This window comes from Mustela putorius, unplaced genomic scaffold (genome assembly GCF_011764305.1).
Source record: "Mustela putorius furo isolate JIRA1106 unplaced genomic scaffold, ASM1176430v1.1 tig00003854_pilon_pilon_pilon, whole genome shotgun sequence".
NCBI lineage: Eukaryota > Metazoa > Chordata > Mammalia > Carnivora > Mustelidae > Mustela > Mustela putorius.
Window position 1 is genome coordinate 10,591,074 of NW_025422006.1, and position 20,647 is coordinate 10,611,720.

At 39.1% G+C, this 20,647-nt stretch overlaps 1 long non-coding RNA gene across 3 annotated transcripts in view; it reads right to left on the reverse strand.

Moving 5' to 3' along the window:
* LOC101679630 overlaps positions 1 to 20,647 on the reverse strand; it is a 118,842-nt gene that overhangs the window by 55,507 nt on the left and 42,688 nt on the right. For all 3 annotated transcript variants that reach the window (XR_001182233.1, XR_200683.2, XR_006601981.1), the window contains exon 5: positions 17,132 to 17,248. This is a non-coding gene — a long non-coding RNA (uncharacterized LOC101679630). The remainder of the gene's footprint in view (positions 1 to 17,131; positions 17,249 to 20,647) is intronic.

Genomic DNA, 20,647 nt, shown 5'->3' on the forward strand with positions numbered 1-20,647 from the left:
GAGGCTGGCTGAGAACGGAGCAGGGGCTGGCGCCTTGCACCCCCTCTCCACCCACTCCCCTTGGTAATATGTGTGACATTTCACAGGCACCCCTGACTGCCCTAAAAGAAGAGCAAATGGCTATCTTGCAGAGATCACAGTCCTGCAAGGCAGGAGTCTCTCTTGGTTTACAAATGTCCTTGAGATTTACAACAAAGAAGTTGTCTTATCAATAGCCCAATTTCCAAAGACACATAACTCATTTCTTCAAGCCCTATTGTCACCCTCCCCTCCATAAAAAACCAAAGGAAACGGAGGTAGAAGGAAAAGTAAATAAAGTTAAATTTCTTTTAAAGACCTAAATCTCAGGAACAAGGACGTTTGATAGCAGGAATGTAACATTCCACCAGGAGACTCCCAATTGTCTTTATGTTAGTGCCTCATTAGAGGGAAAGTGGCCTTGGCTTGATAGTAACCAGGCCTTCAATATCCTGACAGTCTTCTTTACCCCAATAGCCCTTCTGAACACCCCTTTGTCCTCACCTACCCAACTCCTGTGTATATAACCAGCCACTCCTCACAGGCCCTGGGCAGCTGCATCTCCGCCTGCCCACGGGTCCTGTCCCCGTGCTCTCATAAACCACCTTTTTGCCCCAGAGACGTCTTAAGAATTCTTTCTTTAGCCGTCGGCTCCGAACCTCACCCCACCGAACCCCACCTAGGTTCAGGAACTTCATCAGAACCTAGTATATCAGAACTGTTCTTCGGAGCAGGGACAATAATTGACTTTGGTTTTGAGAGGTGGTGTTTCTCCCTGGCTGTTGGGCGAGGTAACATGAACCCAAGGACTCCGGACCCGGGAAGCTGCCGCTTGTGTTTCTGGGTTAACTGTTTATAAACTATTCTCTCCCTGCTCCTGCCCATGGCTTCCTGCGCTAAACTACAAACACAAGTCAGCCGGGAAACTTCTTATTAAACCACACACACAGACAGCTGCACAAAGTATAAATTTCAGGTTTGATGCATGTTTACGGACTGAACACCACCAGTGTCCTGGAGCTTCTCCCCCACCCGCCATCATTTTGTGCCTTTTCCCACGTTCCGATCTCGGTGCTCCAATGCTAACCACTACCCTGCCCTCCAATGTCATTGTTTGGTTTATCTGCTTTTGAATTGGAAATGGGGGAATCACACAGCGTATACCCTTGGGGGCTTGACTTCTTTTGTGCTCCCAAGTCCCACCCCTGTTGTGCGCAGTTTTCTTTTCATTCCTTCTCATTGCCGTAGTATTCCATTAGGTGACTACACCGCAGTTCACGGATTTTTTTTTCTGCTGATAGAGGCCACTTGGGTAGTTTTTAGTTTGGGTCTATGATGACGGGTGCTGCTATAAACATTTTTTGGGTGGACCTATGCCTACCTTTCTGTTGGCCACACAAACATAGGACTGGAATTGCTGAGTCACAAAATAGTCATATGCTTCTCTTTCCAACTTCCAGCCGGTTTTTCAGCATGGCTGTATCAACGTGTACTCCCACCGGCAAGGTAAAAGAGTTCTCAGATTTTTCCACACCCTCTTCAACAACTGCTGTTTTCTGTAATTTTGTGTTAGCCACCATGATGCCAAACATACCCTCAGAGGTATGATGGTCGGAAACATCCCTGGCCTGTTACCTTAAATGAGCTTGATTTTGGCAGTGTGTGCGGGTTAGTTCTCTCTTAATGAAAGGAATCTAGGGCAGATTAAGTGGATTCGGCCACTTGAGTCCCTCAAAAGTGAATGATCTCCCAACCTTCTGCTACCTCCCCTCAAATACAAATGACTTAGCTCACAGTTACCATGGCCTCCTGAGAAAGTAGGTTTTGCCAACACTATCTTTTTCTAGTTTCCTTGGGAAGAGATGCTATAGGATTTTTCCCATGAACCAAAACAATCTCAGCTTTCAAAATATATCTGTTGCCACCACGTCTATGTTTTGTTCATGATTCCAGGGGAGGGTAGAAGTGGTTTTTTATACCTGTTGGTCTTGTAGTATATGTCTCATGTATTTTTCAGGACACTGCTTTTCACTGCAACAGTTGAGACTGAAAAACAAGATGTTCCCTTTATTGATGCACATTTCTAAAATTCCTTCTTGGTCAAAAGTGTAAGTCTGCTGACCATTCCAAACTTGTGTCTTTCTGACAGGAAAAGAAAATCAGGGAGGAAACATTTTGAGATCTAGTATTTTTCATTGTCTTTGTGCTTCTTTTGCTCTATTTTACTTCATGTAATTTCCAATTAATAGCATTCTGTTTAACATTTAGCTACTTTATAGTAAAGACTTGAATTAAGTTTCATATTTTTTATTAAAGTGTCATTTATTTAGAAAGGTTTTTTTTGTTTTGTTTTGTTTTGTTTTTGGTAATACAAGCTTACGTTTTAACTCTGAAGTTCTTCTAGTAATTTGATTGAGAAAGTTAGAAATTTCTCTTTCTGTTGAACACAGTGAGGTGACCCTATGAGTTCCACAGGGATTTTTATATGCAATGATCCTTCAATGATGAGTCTCTCTTAAAAAAAAAAAAAAAGAATCTTTACCACACTTAATTTATAAACATATCTTTGAACTTTGAATTTGTCTCTTCATTTTGTTTATGGTTATATCTTACCATAAATACATTTAATTTTAAAATAGCCAAATCCACCTGATGTTTCCTTTATGATTTTTGAGATTCCTACTATCCTTAGGAAAACCTACATTTCCTACCCCAAATTTATACAAATAGCCTCTTACAGTTCCTTCCAATATTAAAAAAAGTAATAAAATAAGGATCCAGTTCTTTCTGCATAATCAATCACAATAGCACCATTTATTAAATTAGTCACTCTTTTTAAGTGAGATTAAAACCACATATATACTGATCTTTCTATAGATGCTCAGTCATATCTGACTAATGTGTTTGTGTATTTTTGTGCCAATATCACACACTGTTGACTGTAGTGACTTTATAGTTATCTTACTATCTGGAAGTCTCTCACTTCACTTTTCTAATGGTTCGTATTCAATATTCATAATTTTCTTGACTACTCTTCAAGATTTGGTCTTCTACATACATTCCAGAATCATTTTATATGGTTCCATAGACAAGTTCATTGAGATTATAATTTGAGTTGCATAACAATTTATATTAATTTTGGAAGTACTGACATTTCTGTAGTTAGTTCTGATTCAAGCGATTTATGTACTTTTTTTGATTTCATACTTTAATTTTTAGGTCTAACACTATTCTCACTACATTCAGGTCCAAGAATTTTCTTGTTTTGTCTATATTATAAATGGATATATTTTTCCACTTTATTTTTAAACATTATTGTGAAGACAGAGAAAAAGCTATTGATTTCCATAAAGTGTCAACATAAATGGGACATTAACATTTCCCTTCTAATGGAGTGATTAGAAATTCACTTGATAATCACTTTTTTATTCAAGGCAATTTTATTAATTAAAAAAACAAGCCCTAATCATAATATTAATAGCATAATCATGTTCTTCCACTTAAGGAAAAGAAAGCTTAACGCTTTCTTTAACTGAAATTTCTTTCATATCCATCTTGTTCCATCTTGTTTGTCCAGCTGACTGGTTTCCTCAATATTGGCTTTCTGACAAATCATTGCACAACTCTGATTTTGTTTGTTTTTCAGCTTTAAAGTCGCCTTCAGGCCAATCAACAGTTTGCAAATATTTGATTATATTTGAGATTATATGCAGGAGACTCTTTTGCTTCCTCTTTGAAACTGGTGGAGACTCCGACAGGATTAGGACTGACCATTTATGACTCAGAGTCTCAAAACAGAATTCGTGTGTCATTTGATAATTCACTTACGTGTTCTTTCATTTCACTCCGCACAGTTCTTTGGGTGGGTCTCAAAGATCTCGCTCGCATGAAACTTAGCTTTCAGTGAGGAAAGACCCAATAAATAAATAAAGTGGTGAGGAACACCAGGAAGTCATGCAGACAGAAGAGGACAGAGAATGACAGCGGAGAGGGGTGGGGATGCCCTTTCATGTGACAGCGAGGAAAGGCCCCTCTTATGAGGTGACGTTCATGCAGAGGGTTGTAGTGAATGAGGGATTAAACGGATATCTAAGGGATACACAAGGAAAGAGACCCTGAGATGAGAATACACTGAATCATACCCAAGGAGGGGCAAGAATGTGGCAGGTCTGGAGTCTTACGAGGAAACAGGAGAGCCAGAAGACCCGTGTTCAGGAGCTCTATCATCAGGGACATACTCGTTTGGGAAGATGGCTCGTGTTTGTGTATGAGAATAGACTCTAGAAGTGCAAGGGTAAAGGGCTATTACCTACTTGCAGTGTCTTTCCCGATTGGATGGGGGGGCGCCTAAATGTGGGGCCAAGGGGTGGAAGCTGGCGGCACATGGCAGTGAAAGGATTCACCTGAGGCAGAACAAAAGAGAGAAAACGACAGAATGCGCAGCAGGGGGGCAGCAGGCGGCACAGCAAAAGGGAGAGTCTGTCCACAAGACGGGCAGTGGGTGGGAACTGCATTTAAAGGAGGAAGATGAGGAGGTATGGGGACTTAGTGTAGAAAAAAATGAATTTTAGGTGTTGACAGAAAGTTATACGTTTTCCATAGCAGGCTTTTCTGTGTTTTCAGATTCTAGGGCAAAACGAGTGAAATGACTATTATGAGAACACAGCAGAGAGATGACAGTGCTTGGACCAAAAATCTCTAAGTGAGAAGAGGTCAAACTGGAAATACTTTGAGAATAGGTGCAGAGAATTTGCTGGATGTGAAACAGGGCTCATATCTCTCTGTAATACAGGACATTAAATTAAGATAATCAGAAGTGTGTTTAATAAAGGAATTATTTAGAAAGATGTTGGCAGCAGGTAGCGCAATGCCCTGAAGAATGAAGGGAAGGTGTGGTTATTCAATCTTGGAAGTTGAAAGTCCAGTAAAAAACAAAAACAAAAACACCCCAAAAAACCTGTGTTAAGTGGAGTTAGAACAGACCAGCCTTGAGGAAAACACCCAGCCCAAAGCTGCCTCATAAAAATACAGACAAGGGAAACAATGCTTTGGCCTCACTCTTCTCCCCAGCTCCCATCTTCAGCAAAGGCTCCGTTGACTGAAACCAAGTGGAAGACAAAGGGCAAGAGACCATCTTGATTTAGTTCCTACACGTGTGTGCTTTATTGTCATGAATCAAGGGGAAGAAGGGCGGAGAATGAGCTTGGAGGACACGTGGAAGACACAATGACCCTTCAGACTTGGCTTGAGTACTTGGAATTGCCTAATGATAGGGTGTGTGTGAACGTACGTGTGTGTGTGTGTGTGTGTGTGTGTGTGTGTGTGTGTGTGTGCTTTAAAAAAGGGTTAGAAAAGGGGCACCTGGGTGGCTTAGTGGGTTAAAGTCTCTGCCTTCAGCTCGGGTCATGATCTCAGGGTCCTGGGATGGAGTCCAGCATCGGGCTCTCTGCTCAGCGGGGAGCCTGCTTCCTCTCTCTCTCTCTGCCTACTTGTGATCTCTGTCTGTCAAATAAATAAATAAAATCTTAAAAAAAAAAAAAGAAAAAGGGTTAGATTAAAAGAAATCAAAGTTCAGTTTCAGATAACACAGTTTTATTTGGCAATTTGACAGTAGATGTGAATTTTAAAAATGTATGTCCGGAGGACATGGGAGTAGTTGGGACTGAAGACCGCACAGGAGGAATCTTAAGCATACGGTTGATGTATAAACCCTTGGAACTTGTTGAAATCACCTAGTCAATGAGTACTGACGGAGAGGAAATCACGAAAAGCAAAAAGGACAGCAAAGAAAATTTTTTGAAAAAAGGAGAGTCATTTGTTATGTCAAAAATGATTACTGAGAAATGATATTAATTTATTTCAATGTAGAAGTCATTAATGACCTTCCTAAGATTAGTGTAGAAAAAAAATTGTGTTTCAATGGAAAACGATGCATTTCATCGCAACCTTTCTGGGTGATCAGTTGATTGTTTTTGAGCAATTTCTGCAAATCCTTGTGAACATAGGTAAGTGATAGGGAAATTCTGGCTTGTCTGGCAGTATTTAGTCGACATTTTCTGTCCACTTCGGTGGGGACTTAATTGGCTATGGAAAAACCAGTTTGGTCTCCATTCTATGATTCATTTCAACATGGCTTTACTCCATACAAATTTCGCTGTTTTGACTTTTCCTTTGAACTGATTAACACCTGCCTGGTTCTCTCATATTATAAGAATAAAAGAAATTCTTTCATGTTCATTTTACATCTGCATGAGAGTCACGATTTTACCTTTTTTTCTGAAAATTGTCTTTGAACATTAGTTTTGGTATAGAGATGTGGGCCGAAGACCGACTCAAGCTGTTTGAGGGAAAACAGGGTCAAGACAGTCGGTTGGATATTCAGCAAAATCTTTTTTGGTAAAGCACAATGAAAATTGTTAGTAGAATTTACAGATCAACTTTTTGAAGCATGGTAGGAAACTAGACACTTGAATAATAAGAAAGCAATCCAGAGGGCTAACCGAGAACTAGTTGTGCCCTTGGGACAGGAAACAAAGCTGGCGACCAGAGCTGGGTAGGAGGGAGGACTCTGAGGGCAACTGAGGACTGGGATTCTTCAAAGGGTCAGCTCTCAAGGGCAAACCTGCCTTCCCTTAAAAACGGAGACGGTGAAAGTACTTGCCCTGTTTTGGTCCTAGCTCTGGCTGAGGCAGAATAAAAGAAGAAACTTCACGCTGAGAATTCCTAACCACAAACTAGCCCACACTATGCATGTGTGAGGAACGCAAATGAGACAGGTTTAGAGAGAACATAATAAGCTAAAGGCGTAGTCATGTGACCCGGGAGAGATTCTTTTTCTAGGTCCTTGTCTGTCACCTCCTTGCTATCCCGACATGGAATTTACAAAGGATGACTTCTCTATTTCACTGCATAATTCAGCTAGCCGGGTGTCTCTCGCTTCACCCTGGCTTATAAAAGCCCAAACATGATTCTTCCATTGCAGTGCACACATACAGGTCACAAGGATATTAAAATCTGCAGATTCCATCCCTCTCCAAGTCTCATCTCGCAAGAATTGGTTGGTGACATGATAATGATATTTACTTAAGTTTTTATTTTGTCATTCGATCCGTCAATTAATCTGTTCACCCAGGCAAGAACCCTAAAAAAGAAAAAGAGTGGTTCGCACAGAATTCTCCTTCCCCTCCTCCCATATTTTCTTTTCTTTTAAACAGACATTCTTTTCCTTTGCCGAAATGGTTAAATGAATCATTTGAAGGGGGAAAAAAATCCCAGGATGAGAAACTAAGTTTGAGGGAAATTATAAATCTTAGCTCAAAATCTCAGAGAGAGTACTTATATTTAAAATTAACTTAGACCTTTCTCTGAGCTCCAGTCCCATGGTAATTCAGTCGGACTCTATCTGGGTGTGAGTAAGCGAGCAGGCATCTTATGAAAAAGAGGGCATCTGAGGAAAAGCCTTCCATCTTGCACCCATTGGGATCCCTCTCAGATGCCTTGTTTCAGCTCATACAGGGCTACTGACAGCTGAGAGCCTTGGCTTTCTGTTTCACCTGGAAGCCCAGTCAACTTTGCAAAGGCTAAGAACCTGAGCCTAGATTGCGGACTCAGGCAACAATATAGCCCCCCTCCCCAAATCAAAAACTCTCTTCATCTCCGGAAATGCTCGGAGGGATTAAGCTCTAGGTTCCAACTGGGAATGTCAGATCTGCTTTTCCACCCTTGCCTTCAGAGGATGCATCCCCCCCCCTCCTCTGTAGCACAGGCACTGGTCTCTTTTCCCCTACCTTCCAGGAGGGCCAGAAAGACCATCCGTTCTGTCCTATAGCACAAACCTCCTATGAGGCCAGAAAACACGCAGGGGCTCGCCGCCCTCTTGGAGTGCGCTTGAGTGCGGGAAAGTGCATTAGGGACAAAGCACGAACTAATATCCCAATTCTACAATTTCATAACTTTTACAAGCGTGCCCTCCCCTCATAACCGGAAATGCCTGATAAAGGAGGGCAAGGTCCTTCCCGAATATACTGCCCAGTTTGTGGGTGAGCCAAGGGAGTGCCCAAAGCCTCCATCAGTGGCCTGACCTTTATAATCTTTTTACAATCACAGTTTTTTAATTTCTGAAATCTGAAGTCAGAGGCAGGAGGAAACTTAGATTACAAATGTTGTGGCGCATTTATTTAAAAATTATGTCATTCTACTTACACAGATGTTTCGTGTTCTAAACCTTCTGTACTAGCATATCCTTTAGTGTATGAAAGAAATGAAATCATCTCTTGCCTCCCATGGGCAGGTGAGACTATGGTGGAAAGATCTTGCCGGGAATAATAAGCAGGTGAATGTTGCTTTTGCTAAGAAACCAATGGAGATAGGTTTGCTTTTTATAAATGCCTTGTCAAATAGTCATATGTAGTTAAATGAAAGATATCGTTGCAAACGGCAAGTGATCATTCCTCAACAAACCAGAAAGTCTAATGGGCACCAATGAGCATGTGTATGTTGGAGACGATCCCGGGTCAGGAAGGAAAGAGCTATTATTTTGTCAGCTTTTCCGTTTCTTGGGAATGTAGGACTGTGTCCATTGGTTGAAAATTTTAAAAGTTGGGTTTTTTTTTACCTGTCAGTGTGTTCTTTTTTTTTTTTTTACGATTTTATTTATTTGACAGACAGAGATCACAAGTAGGCAGAGAGGCAGGCAGAGAGAGAGAGGGAAGCAGGCTCCCCGCTGAGCAGAGAGCCCGATGGGGGGCTCGATCCCAGGACCCTGAGATCATGACCTGAGCCGAAGGCAGAGGCTTTAACCCACTGAGCCACCCAGGCGCCCCTGTCAATGTGTTCTTAACTAACATTTCATATTAGACTGAAACCTTATTGTTCTCCTTCTTTATTTCAGTCTGAGAAAGGAGTTGGGGAACGTGAGCATTTTTTTACCCCCCTTATATTGCGTTTATTTTGCGCAGCTGGGAATCTCTAAAGTTCCACTGGCTCGACCTCGGACGCGGCCCCAGAAAACGTCTCTGGTGAATGCCGGAAAGAAACCAGAGAGGAAGAGAACTGGACGCAAGATGAAGATGCACGTTGGCATTCTAGCTGTTCCTCACAACAGCACCCCATTTCAAATAGTCTGCTTTCATAGGGAACAGTTTAAAGCTGGCATCGCTAACATATACTCAGTGCTCAACTTCCAGTATTCGATCAGTTCTGAGATTTATTATTATTATTATTATTTTTGGCTTTTGTTTTGTTTTGTAAGCAGGAGGAAGGCGAACCAGCCAACCTTTTAGATGTTGGAAGATGCATACTCTAGCGCCACCTACTGGCTATTGGTTTACAGTGCCCCAAATTCTAAGGAAAACCCCAAACCTGATTCTTTCCCCAAACATTTCATTTATCTCCTTCCCTTTCCTCAGTCTTGTTGCTTTTCTATTCATTTCTCTTTATTTTCCTTTACCTGTTAGAAATACTCTGACTTTCTCGATGTAATTCTCATACATGATTGTCTAAAACAAGCCCCTTCATGACATGTGGAGAGGCTGCAGATGGGGAAAAAAAGAGGTCCACGTCAGGTCGTATGTCTTCACCTTAAAAATGATGCTTCGTGGCTAACTGGATTCAGAAAAGCATTGTTTTATATATGAAGTATTTTTTAAAGATTTCACTTATTTTTTTGAGAGAGAGAGCAAGCACAAGTGGGGGTCAGAGGGAGAGGGAGAAGCAGGCTTCCTGCTCAGCAGGGGCTCAACATGGGACTCGATCCCAGGACACCAGGATCACTACCTGAGCTGAAGGCAGATGTTTAACCGACTGAGCCGCCCAGGTGTTCCTATGTATTAACTATTAATACTTCATATTAAGGCTTAGTATTTCCCTGCCTGGACCCCACTGAATCCCACTTTTCTACTAGCTAGCTATGAGCCTGCCCAATTGTCCGTATCTCTATATTCTTACTTGGAAAAAGGCAGTGCTAACATCACATAACTCACAGTAATGTCAGAAATGAATGATACATATGCACATAAATTCCTCGGCAGAGCACCTTCCGATGCAGTAAATAAACGTGCAGTAAATGTTTTCTGTTATTATTACACCTCTGAGGACACTGTGTTTTCATTCACTTCTAGAGCTTTAGAGTGCAGAGAAGGGGGTTTATACAAGGTAGAAACTTAGTGACTGCCTTTTGACTTAAACATTTAGAAAGCATGAAATTATTTACAAATAAACAGTGTTACTATTTCCATCGCTGAAATTCTAAATTTTTTCTTAGAAAAGATATTTGAAAACATTTAATCAGTATTTTCTGTCTCAATACAGGGCAGAAAATGCATTGTGTATAGTATAGTAGAAAAAAACCATTATTACCTTTTTTTATGATGTTTTTAATGCAGTTTCAAGCTTATGATTACCACATAATGGTAACAGCTAAAATGTATTGGGCAAGAACACTCAATAAGGCCTGCCCCTAAAATCCTCCCACTTTTCTTCTTATCATCACCCTGTGATGGAGGTACTCATTTACTCTCATTCTAAGATGAGAATGCTTTAACATATAGAAAATAAACACATTCAAAGTCACAGATAGTTAAGTGGACTATCTAGCTTTCAAATGGAGATTTGAGATTCAGTTTGTGTATGTTTTTATTCCTATGGCATTATAATTTCTAGACAATTAGGATAACTGGAATCAACTTTTAACCACCCCTTGACATTCCCTTGACGATCCTCTAAGATCTTGCCAGTTTGGTTCGATAATCTTGCTTTGATATCAGGCATTGCTGGTTTCCTCATTTTGTTTTCTTTTGTCTTACTGTATTTATTATGATATCTCCCTTTGCCCATTAACTATGTTTCATAGTCATCAGAAAGGATAAAAATAAATATTGGAAGACTTGTTTTTCTTTGCCTCAGCTTGGATCAAACTTATAAAGTACAGAAAGGGCCTTTATGGTAATGTTCCAGAGACTAGAAAGGACGGGATAATGCAGGAGTCACAGGGAATAGGTCTGCAGAATGGAGAAACCAACTTTCTTATCACTGAACCATAGTGGAATCTTTTGGCCTTGGCTAAATTACTTTAGTTGACTTTCCAAAGAGTTAAACAAATTCATGGTCCTCTATGTTGTTTTATTTGGATTTTTTTTTTTTTAACTAGGGAGATTGAATCATAGCAATGTAATTTAAGAATATTCTAAAATCAAACATTAATGCTTTCTTTGTGAAATAATTTGTTCAATAATATACACAATTATTTTCTTTTATTCATATGGAGTTTTCTAGAAATGCATTCATTTGGATTTCTGACTTTATATTTTCTCCTTGGGATAAAATGAAGTATTTCCCAATATAATAAAAAAGAAATGGGGGCACCTGGGTGGCTCAGTGAGTTAAAGCCTCTGCCTTCGGCTCAGGTCATGATCCCAGGGTCCTGGGATCAAGCCTTGCATTGGGCTCTCTGCTCAGCAGGGAGCCTGCTTCCTCCTCTCTCTCTGCCTGCCTCTGTGCCTACTTGTGATCTCTCTCGGTCAAATAAATAAATAAAAATCTTAAAAAAAAAAAGAAATGGTAACTATGAGAGATGTTGAATGCATTAATTAACTTGGTTATGGTAATCATTTCACAATGTGTACATATATTAAATCATTGTATATACATTAAAAGTTTCTTTAGAGGGCACATTGGTGGCTCAGTCAGTTAAGTGTCAGACTCTTGTTTTTGGCTCAGGTCATGGTGTCAGGGTCCTGGGATCCAGCCCTGTGTTGGGCTCTAAGCTCAGCATGGAGTGTGCATGAGATTATCTCCCTCCCTTTCTCCCCCTCTATGTCCCTTCCTCCATAAATAAACAAACAAACAAATAAATAAAAGTTTCTTTAAAAATGACTGCTAAAAAAAAAGAAATATCCTTCCCCCTCATATATTTAGCACAGAAAGTTATGAAGTAGCATTTAATTCAGTGTTGAAAGAGTTCAGTGTTATAGTCCAAAAATCTAAAATTAAGATCTGGCACAGCACTTGGGATTAGTTGAACAGATTAGAGAAATGATTCCCAAATCTCCACCAATCTGCAGAATTTGCTTGGGATAAATTACGTCTTCGACATGCTTTTGAGTTTTATGTCTATGCTTAACCAGATGTTATTAACATTTCTGTTTATGGACTACACCATCTCATTGCCTTCTAAATTAAGAAGAGTTTGACCTGATTTACATTTAATTTTGAAAGGGAGAATTCTTTATTGCTTTAACCTTCTAGTTCTCTTTTAGCTCCTCTGCTTTATGGGCCATCTGTTGTGAGTGGTGTCCTTTGATATACATCCCATGCTAAGGGAGAACAGTATTATTAACGTAAGATATATCCAAGAGTAGATCTAAACTCATTTAAGTAACTTTTAGATGATAACTCAAATGAAACAAACGAATCCAAAATCAAAGAAATTAATGTCACAAAAAACCCATTATCATAGCCAGGAAATTACTCAGATTCAAAAAACAAGATATTTTCTTAAAGTGTTTGTTTTAAAATGATTAAAGTAGACACTTCTATAAACAGAACAAAAACATGTGGCATGATCCTTCTAAGGCAATGGAAGTTCAAGTGTTTCCTTTGTGGGGCAAAATGAGTACTCTATTTTGCTCAGAAAAATAACCATTCAAATTAAGAGACATATAGAGATAAAGTCCACAAACTTGAATAAATCCGATGTATTGCCTTGTGTAGCAGACAGAATTCTAAAATAACCTCCAAGATATGTGACCCTTAATATACATGTTCTGTATAATCTTCTATCCTTGAGTATAGATAAGCTTGGATATAATGAGGTATTACTCCCATGATTATGTTACATTTTACAGTAAAAGGAGTTTTTTAGATATAATTAAGGTCCATCATCAGTTGACTTTGAGTTAAATAAAGGGGAGATTATCTTGTGTGGGCCAGGCCTAATTAGGTGAACCCTCTAAAAGAGGGGTTAGGTCTGTCCTGGAAGTCAGAGAGATTATCATACTAGCCTTCAGCAAGTGGGCTCCATGTTGCGGGAGGTCTGTGGGAAGGCCACATGGGAACTGACCAGCCTCTAGTAGTTGAGCTCAACTCCCTGATAACAGCTGGCAAGAAAATAAGAACCTCAGTCCTACAACCACAAGCAACCCTGATTTCTGCTAACAGCCATGTGAACTTGGAACAGGATCCCAAACTCTACAAAGGACCACCACCTGACCAACATCTCGATTACAACTTTGTGGGATCCTGATTAGAGGGCCAACTAAGTTACACCTAGACTCATGAATCATAAAAATGGATTTTAAATGCATGTTGTTTAAACCAAGGCTCAAAGATTTTTTTATCTTACTCCAGTTAAGTTTGCATATGTTTGATGAGAGAAGAAACCCTATTCTTTTTTCTCACAACAGCATTTTTAGAGTTTAAAAAAGCAATTGGAAATTAAGCACAAGTTTATCACATGACCCAGCAATTCTACTTGTTGATATTTACTCAAGAGGAATAAGAACATGTCTATACAAAGATGTTTTCATAAATATTTGTAACACTTGTTCACAATGGCCTAACAATAGGCAAATGAGGAAAGGAATTCTAGTCTATCCATACAGCAAGAATGCTCACAATAGAAAGGCATGACCTATGGAAATGCAAAAATATGGGTGATTCTCAAAACCATTATGCTGATTAAAAATGGAAAATCCTGGGTGCCTGGGTGGCTCAGTGGATTAAGCCTCTGCCTTTGGCTCAGGTCATGATCCCAGGGTCCTGGGATGGAGCCCCGCATCGGGCTCTCTGCTTAGCAGGGAGCCTGCTTCCTCCTCTCTCTTTCTGCCTGCCTCTCTGCCTACTTGTGATCTCTGTCTGTCAAATAAATAAATAAAATCCTAAAAAAATAAAAATAAAAATAAAAATGGAAAACCCAAATATAAAATGGTACCTACTGACTAATTCCATTGATAGGAAATTCTAGAATAGGCCTGTATAATCAAAAGATCAATGGGTGTCTAGAGGAGGATGTGGGATAGGGAGTGTTTTCAAGTGATGAAATCTTTGTGTCTTGATCATGGTGTTTGTTACGGTATACACATTTGTTAAAACTCACTGAATTGTACACTTAAAGGGGTCCTTTTAGTAGAAAAAAGTTCACCTTTGTGAAGAGCTCATTTTAGTGAAATTAAATCATGATAAAGCTGATTAACAAAAACAGCATCTGGTATATACTAAAATGTTCAACAGATATTGTGTATTTACTTAATGTCAGTTTTATTCTTTAAATAACTTATAATTTTAGGAGAAATCTATTTTTCATAATAGCCCCATGGGTCGGTTTATAAACAGAGTCAGAACACAGATTATAGATGTGGAAAGTACAGAATTAATGTCACAAATTATCTCACTTGTCAGCAATTGTGGGATACTTGAGGGAGTTTGCCATTTCTGATGCAATCCAGTGTTAATTCCTCTATGTCTTGAGGATTCTCTATGTAGTGAGTTTTAGGCATCATAAGATTTCTGAAAAGATGTGGCACAAATTCATCAACAACACAGTTTAGGAAGTCACAAAGACTTTGAGGATCAACATAATACATTTTGATACTGGAATTAAGGCATTCTGAGTAACAGGTCACATGTTACATTAAGTAAAACTGATGTAAAAGTTTGGAGTCCCATTACGCCTTAGAAAATACTACTTTCATATCTTTGGATTTATTAGGATAGGGTGTCCCTTTGCTAGCCAGGAGTTTAAATTGTCATTTTTTTTTTCCTTTTCTTTTTTTTTTTAATTATTATGATGTTCAGTTAGCCAACATATAGTAGATCATTGGTTTTTGTCGTAGTGTACAATTCATTAGTGGTGTATGACACCCAACGCTCATCACAACACGTGCCCTCCTTAATACCCATCACCCGGTTCCCCATCCCCCACCCCCTCCCTTCTGTAACCCTCAGTTTGTTTCCCGGAGTCTAGAGTCTCTCACGGTTTGTCTCCCTTTCTGGTTTCTTCCCATTCAACTGCAAGAACATATATCTGGATAAATTGTCAGATTTTTTAAAATAAAATTACAACCTTGAGATCAGTTGATATTCACGGAAAATCAAAATACAGTAAGATATTTGTAGGAAACTTGGCAGTGCCTATTAAAAAGCAGGGGAATATAATTGAGGTCTCACGCTATTATTTCTCTCCTTGCTGAGCTTTCAGATGTTTCATAGAATTGTCTTTTTTATGCAAATCTCCAATAAGGCAGGATTTGTTACAAGCTATGACTCTCCCTTGAAAGCAATAATTTCATTAACTCGTGAATGATACAAAAAATAAAATTCAAGAATATGTCTCATACATTCATAACTCCCCAACCTATTTTTCATGGTTCTCTGGTACATCCTTCCAAAATCTTCACGAAATCAACTGTTTGCCAACCTGAGACAAGCTGTTTTCTTGTGCTCAAATACTTCAGCATCATGACGTGAACAGATCATGGATTCCTTGCTGAGCAGCTGACATTTCACAATATGTAACGGGGACCTGCTCAAACCAATGAGGTCATTTCTGACAGAAGCTTTGAACTTTCTGCGTAACCACTACTCAAGTTCTCTTCCACCGTTTGCTCCACGGACAAAGTTTATTTTTATTTTTATTTTCTTAAAGATTGATTTATTTATTTCTTTTAGAGACAGTGAGCATGTGAGCAGGGGGAGGGGCTGAGGGAGAGAGAGAGAAATAGTCCTCCAGCATGACCCCTGCTGAGCTCAGAGCTCCAAACCGGGGTCAACTCCGGGACCCTGGCACCATGACCTGAGAGGAAATCAAGAGCTAGCCCCTTTAGGGACCGAGCTGCCCAGGCGCCCCTCCAGGGTCAAAATTTAAATGGTCAAGAAGCTGGGAAATTACAGGAAGAATTCAAGAGTCAGGAGAGTCATTGGATCAGATATGCACGTGACGCCGACTAACTGTGTTTTACACTGACAAAACAGTTCAACGTTGGTTTGCAAATTTTTAAAATAAATTCCAGTAAGTGAGCTGGGACCATGTTTATTTAGGGCTACACGCTCGTGTCTGCATCTCCCAGAGCTGCAGAAACACCAACTCACCCACTGTAACTCCATGGAACCGCAGCGCTTTGCTCTGATTGAGTTCTGCGTTGTTGTAACACAATTTTTATTTCCTGACTTCTTTTTTAGCGAATTATTACTGACATTTTGGAAATAGTCAGAATCGCTTCTCAAATTTTATGCTTTCTCCTTTCAAGGGTGAGAAAAAGTTTTCTCTAAAATGGTCTGCACTTTCTGCTATGATATTATTTGTGGAAATACATATAGACATATAATGTTTTAGCAAATAATCCCATTTTTAAATTTTAAGATATGTCTGCTGTTGAGATTTTTCATTAAATGTTTCATTTTGTCCATGGGTGGTCTTTATGCAGCAACCACTTAAATTATTCATCTAGACCATATCACTCCTGTACTTAGGTCATCAGAATTATACACAATAACTTTTGAGAGCAAACTTCATCATTAACCTGACACTAACCTGCTCAACTTTAACTTTCAACCAGTCGGGGAGGGGGGGTGGAGAATAAAGGTATAAAATTTGGAACAGAATCATGACATTTAAATGTTTATTAAGACATTGGTATTAGCAACAGGATACTTTATAGATAAAGTTGATAGGGGCCATTATAATTCCACATCTGTTTTTAGTAGCCTGTCAAGATTTAAGATTTAATCCATCAACATTTTCTTGCCCTTAGCATTTGAAAGATAATTAACTGCTTTAATTAAAGGCCAGTGAGAGATATATACCAAGCGGCCCACACAGAAATCAAACCTATGATTATCCCAATGTTCTAATCAGCTGTGCTACACACATTAACCACAGTCTTGATTATGGTAAAGAGCACAAGAAAAAGTCTATATTAAAATGTCATCGTGTCACCTTTTACTATGTTACTGAGCATCCTTTCAAAGAAATACATTGTATTATCCATGCTTTTCTCCTATAAAAGATAAGAAAAACATGCATACTTGATTCCTTTTTCTTGAATCATAAATTGAATTGAGGTTTGGGAAGGCAAATACAGCGCTGCTTGCACATCTAATAAATGTTTCGTTGCAGTACCTGTCTATTCTGAAGAGACGGGCTGAAGGAAGATATGTTCGAGGTCCTCAGATGAGAAGTCGACGGATGCCAGCTCACCAGGTACTAGCTATCTGTCACATAAACTCCTTGCTGTTCCTAGGACAGAATGAGAGCATTATGTCATTGGTGTCCTGGAGGGCTAGGTTTTCCAGGATCTTCAAATATCTGTCCCTCTAGACTTTCAACGGCTCCATCCCACCAACCACAACGCATCTCCCATCTTCCATCATAATCCTAAGACACTTTTCCACGGTATTCTTCCCCTGGACTGTGGTTGTCCACAAATATCATGCAAGTGAAAGAGACACCATCTCTGCCCCCGAGTTATCCAATTGTCTTCTAAAATTATTCTCCCATCAAGAAACAATTAATTACATTTAATTAATGATCTAAATGTTAGAGAAACATCACTACATCACCATTAATTTTAGTAGCATAGATTCTTAAAAGTTCTGCAACAGGACAATTTTCAGCAATTATTTTTACAGCCAGTGGGAGTAATATTTTGATATATTCTTTAAGTCACAATTTACATATCTAGTTGATATTTTGTTCTGGTAAATTTAAATGATGTTAGCCAACTGTTCTCATGTTTAATTTGCTACGATGCTATGAAATCGATGCATTAAAGAAGTAGGGAGTAAGAGTATGGGTTTGGGGGTGTAAAAGTAAGTTAAAATAAAATTCATACATATAATTGCATTCTTGAATGTAATTCTTGTCATAAAATTAATCCTCTTCTAAGGTTTGCAAAGTCAAAAGTTACGTGTTTCTCAGAAATTTTCAGGGCTGTCTTGAGCTTTGAACTTGGCTTAGTAACTCATTAATTTGCAAGTCATCTTGAAATATTTCCTATGGACTCCATGGTAATTTATCAGCTGCTACAAAGCTTAAAAAGTAGAATTATTTGATTAATTTCAAGATCTGTTTTGGGGATACTCTATGCATTTTCAGAAATACTATTTAGTTATAATGTTATTGTTTTCACAAAACTTTTTCCTCCGTTAAAGTTATTTTCCTGTTCTCTCTTGTATCAGAGATAAGTATTGACAGTTCCAGGATTGGAAACATTCTTTCTCCACAACATCTATGGTGGTGTCTGCCACGATTATCCACTAACTACCACATGAGGTCTCAGAGGATCCTGCTTACAGAGGGGAATCTTGTAAACACTGAAGTAAATCTGAGGTCGAACATTAAAAGTAAAATAAATATTTGTTATACTGAAATAAATCTATTTTTATTTTTTTAAAGATTTTGTTTATTTGAGAGACAGCAAGAACGAGACAGAGCACAAGCAGGGGGAGGGGCAGAGATAGAGGGACAAGGAGGCTCCCCGCTGAGCAGGGAGCCGGACCAGTGTTCTGGAATCATGACCTGAGCTGCAGACGGACACTTCACTGACTAAGCTACCTACCCAGGGGCCCTGAAGTGAATTTAAAAATGTAAATACAGCATGGGAATTGATGGCCTTCTGTGAGAAAGTGGATGGTTAAACTGCACCTCTGAAAATCAGTAATTCTATTAGAAATTAAAAATCAGTTGTAATACCAATAATTGAGGGGCAAAGACTCTGATGAGGGAAAGAACGCAACTGATGTCCTCTAGATTTTCTGGGCAAATACACTGTTATCTATCTATCTATGTCTATCTATCTGTCTAGATATTAGATTTCAGAGTTTTTGCTTTTATTTTTAAAGATTTTATTTATTTATTTATTTGAGAGAGAGACAGTGAGAGAGAGCATGAGCGAGGAGAAGCTCAGAGGGAGAAGCAGACTCCCCGTGGAGCTGGGAGCCTGATGCAGGACTCGATCCTGGGACTCTGGGATTATGACCTGAGCCAAAGGCAGTCATGCAACCAACTGAGCCACCCAGGAGTCCTGAGTTTTTACTTTTAAAATAGTACTTAAGCCCTTATGAAGAAAATGATAGTCTTGTTGTCTTATTTCTTTTAAAGTATTTTTCCTCAGCTGTTTTACCTTAAGTAAGGCCTAAATCATTAACATTCAAGATGGGTTTTGTCTTAGGTATAAGCAGTGATTTGGTAGACCTCTAAATAGAAAGGTATCTGTCTATTTCCCCCAAAGTCAGAAAGAATAGATTTCAGATTTCAAAGATATAGTTTCGAAGATTCTCAGGCTGAGATACAGAATTTAATGAGTTGTTTATCTTGAGAATGTGCTTTACCTATAACAGCTAGAGCCTATATCTCCACACATTATGGTGAAGTAATTTTCTAAATAACTTTTTGAGGGGTAAAAATAGATCTGTAGGAGAATTGGCATATATGTGTTTGTGCATCTGTGAAATAAATGCCTCAAATGTATTCCCTATGGATGTTAAGTAACATGATGGTTTCAGTTTTTTAGCCTGCTTTCTTGTATGACAAATGCAAACATGAGAAGGATATTACTCAAAGGGTGGCCAGATTAACACTGCTAAAGATGATTCTAGTTATTCTAAAGCCATGAGAAAGGATTACACTCCCAAGCTTGTTTATGCTCTCTTGTTCTGGGCTACAAGCAAATCCCAAAATATTATCTTCCTCGGGGATACTGTTGCATTTGGATGGCTATGTGCAAGTTTCAAACTTTCCTGGACTTTTTCCAACTCCACACTGATTTCTTGTAGTTCATCAGCAGCAGAAATAAGAGGAAGAGTAGGGAATAGCTTTACAATAAATTATCATTAAAAAATCACTGTGGGGGCACCTGGGTGACTCAGTCAGTTGGGTTTCTGCCTTCGACCCTGGTTGTGATCCCAGGGTTCAGGGATTGGGTCCCACGTCGGGCTTCCTGCTCGGTGGGGAGTCGGCATCTCCCACTACCCCCTCCCCCTGCTCATGATCTCTCTCTCTCTCACATTCTCTCCTTAAATAGGTAAATTAAAATCTTTAAAAAAATCACTGTGGATATTTCATTACTGGATGATTCTAGAAAAATGCAATGGTGGTGGTACCTGATAGTTTACATTCTAGTAAGGGAGAAGAGAAGCAAAAAACGAAACATATATATGAACACAATTAAAGACTGTAAGAAATACCAGTAAAGAAGGAAATGGGGTACTTTGATAATGAATTACTGGGGAGTATGGATTCAGTATGGTTGGTCAGGAAAGACTTCCAGAGGAGGTGGCTTTTGAAGTGAATCTTTGAGAGTGAGAAGAAGTTGGCCATGCTAAGGATGAAAAGCTTGGAGTTCCCAATACACAGGGGTTCCATCACTTTCTTTTCTTTAGTTCATGGTTTGCCTCGAGTCTGACTTAGTTACTCTACTTTTCTCCGAAAGCCTGACTCATACTTGCTTAAACTCTAGTATTTAGCTCAGGCATCTATATGCTAGGAAGTTATTCCCGAATCTGTTTTCATTTTTCTTCTCCAAGATGTCTAGATACCCATTCTTAGTGTTTCCTTAATAATCCATAAACAACTTTCTTAACATACTTCCTTTACTTCACTGAAATTATATGTCCTTATGCCACACTACATTGTATT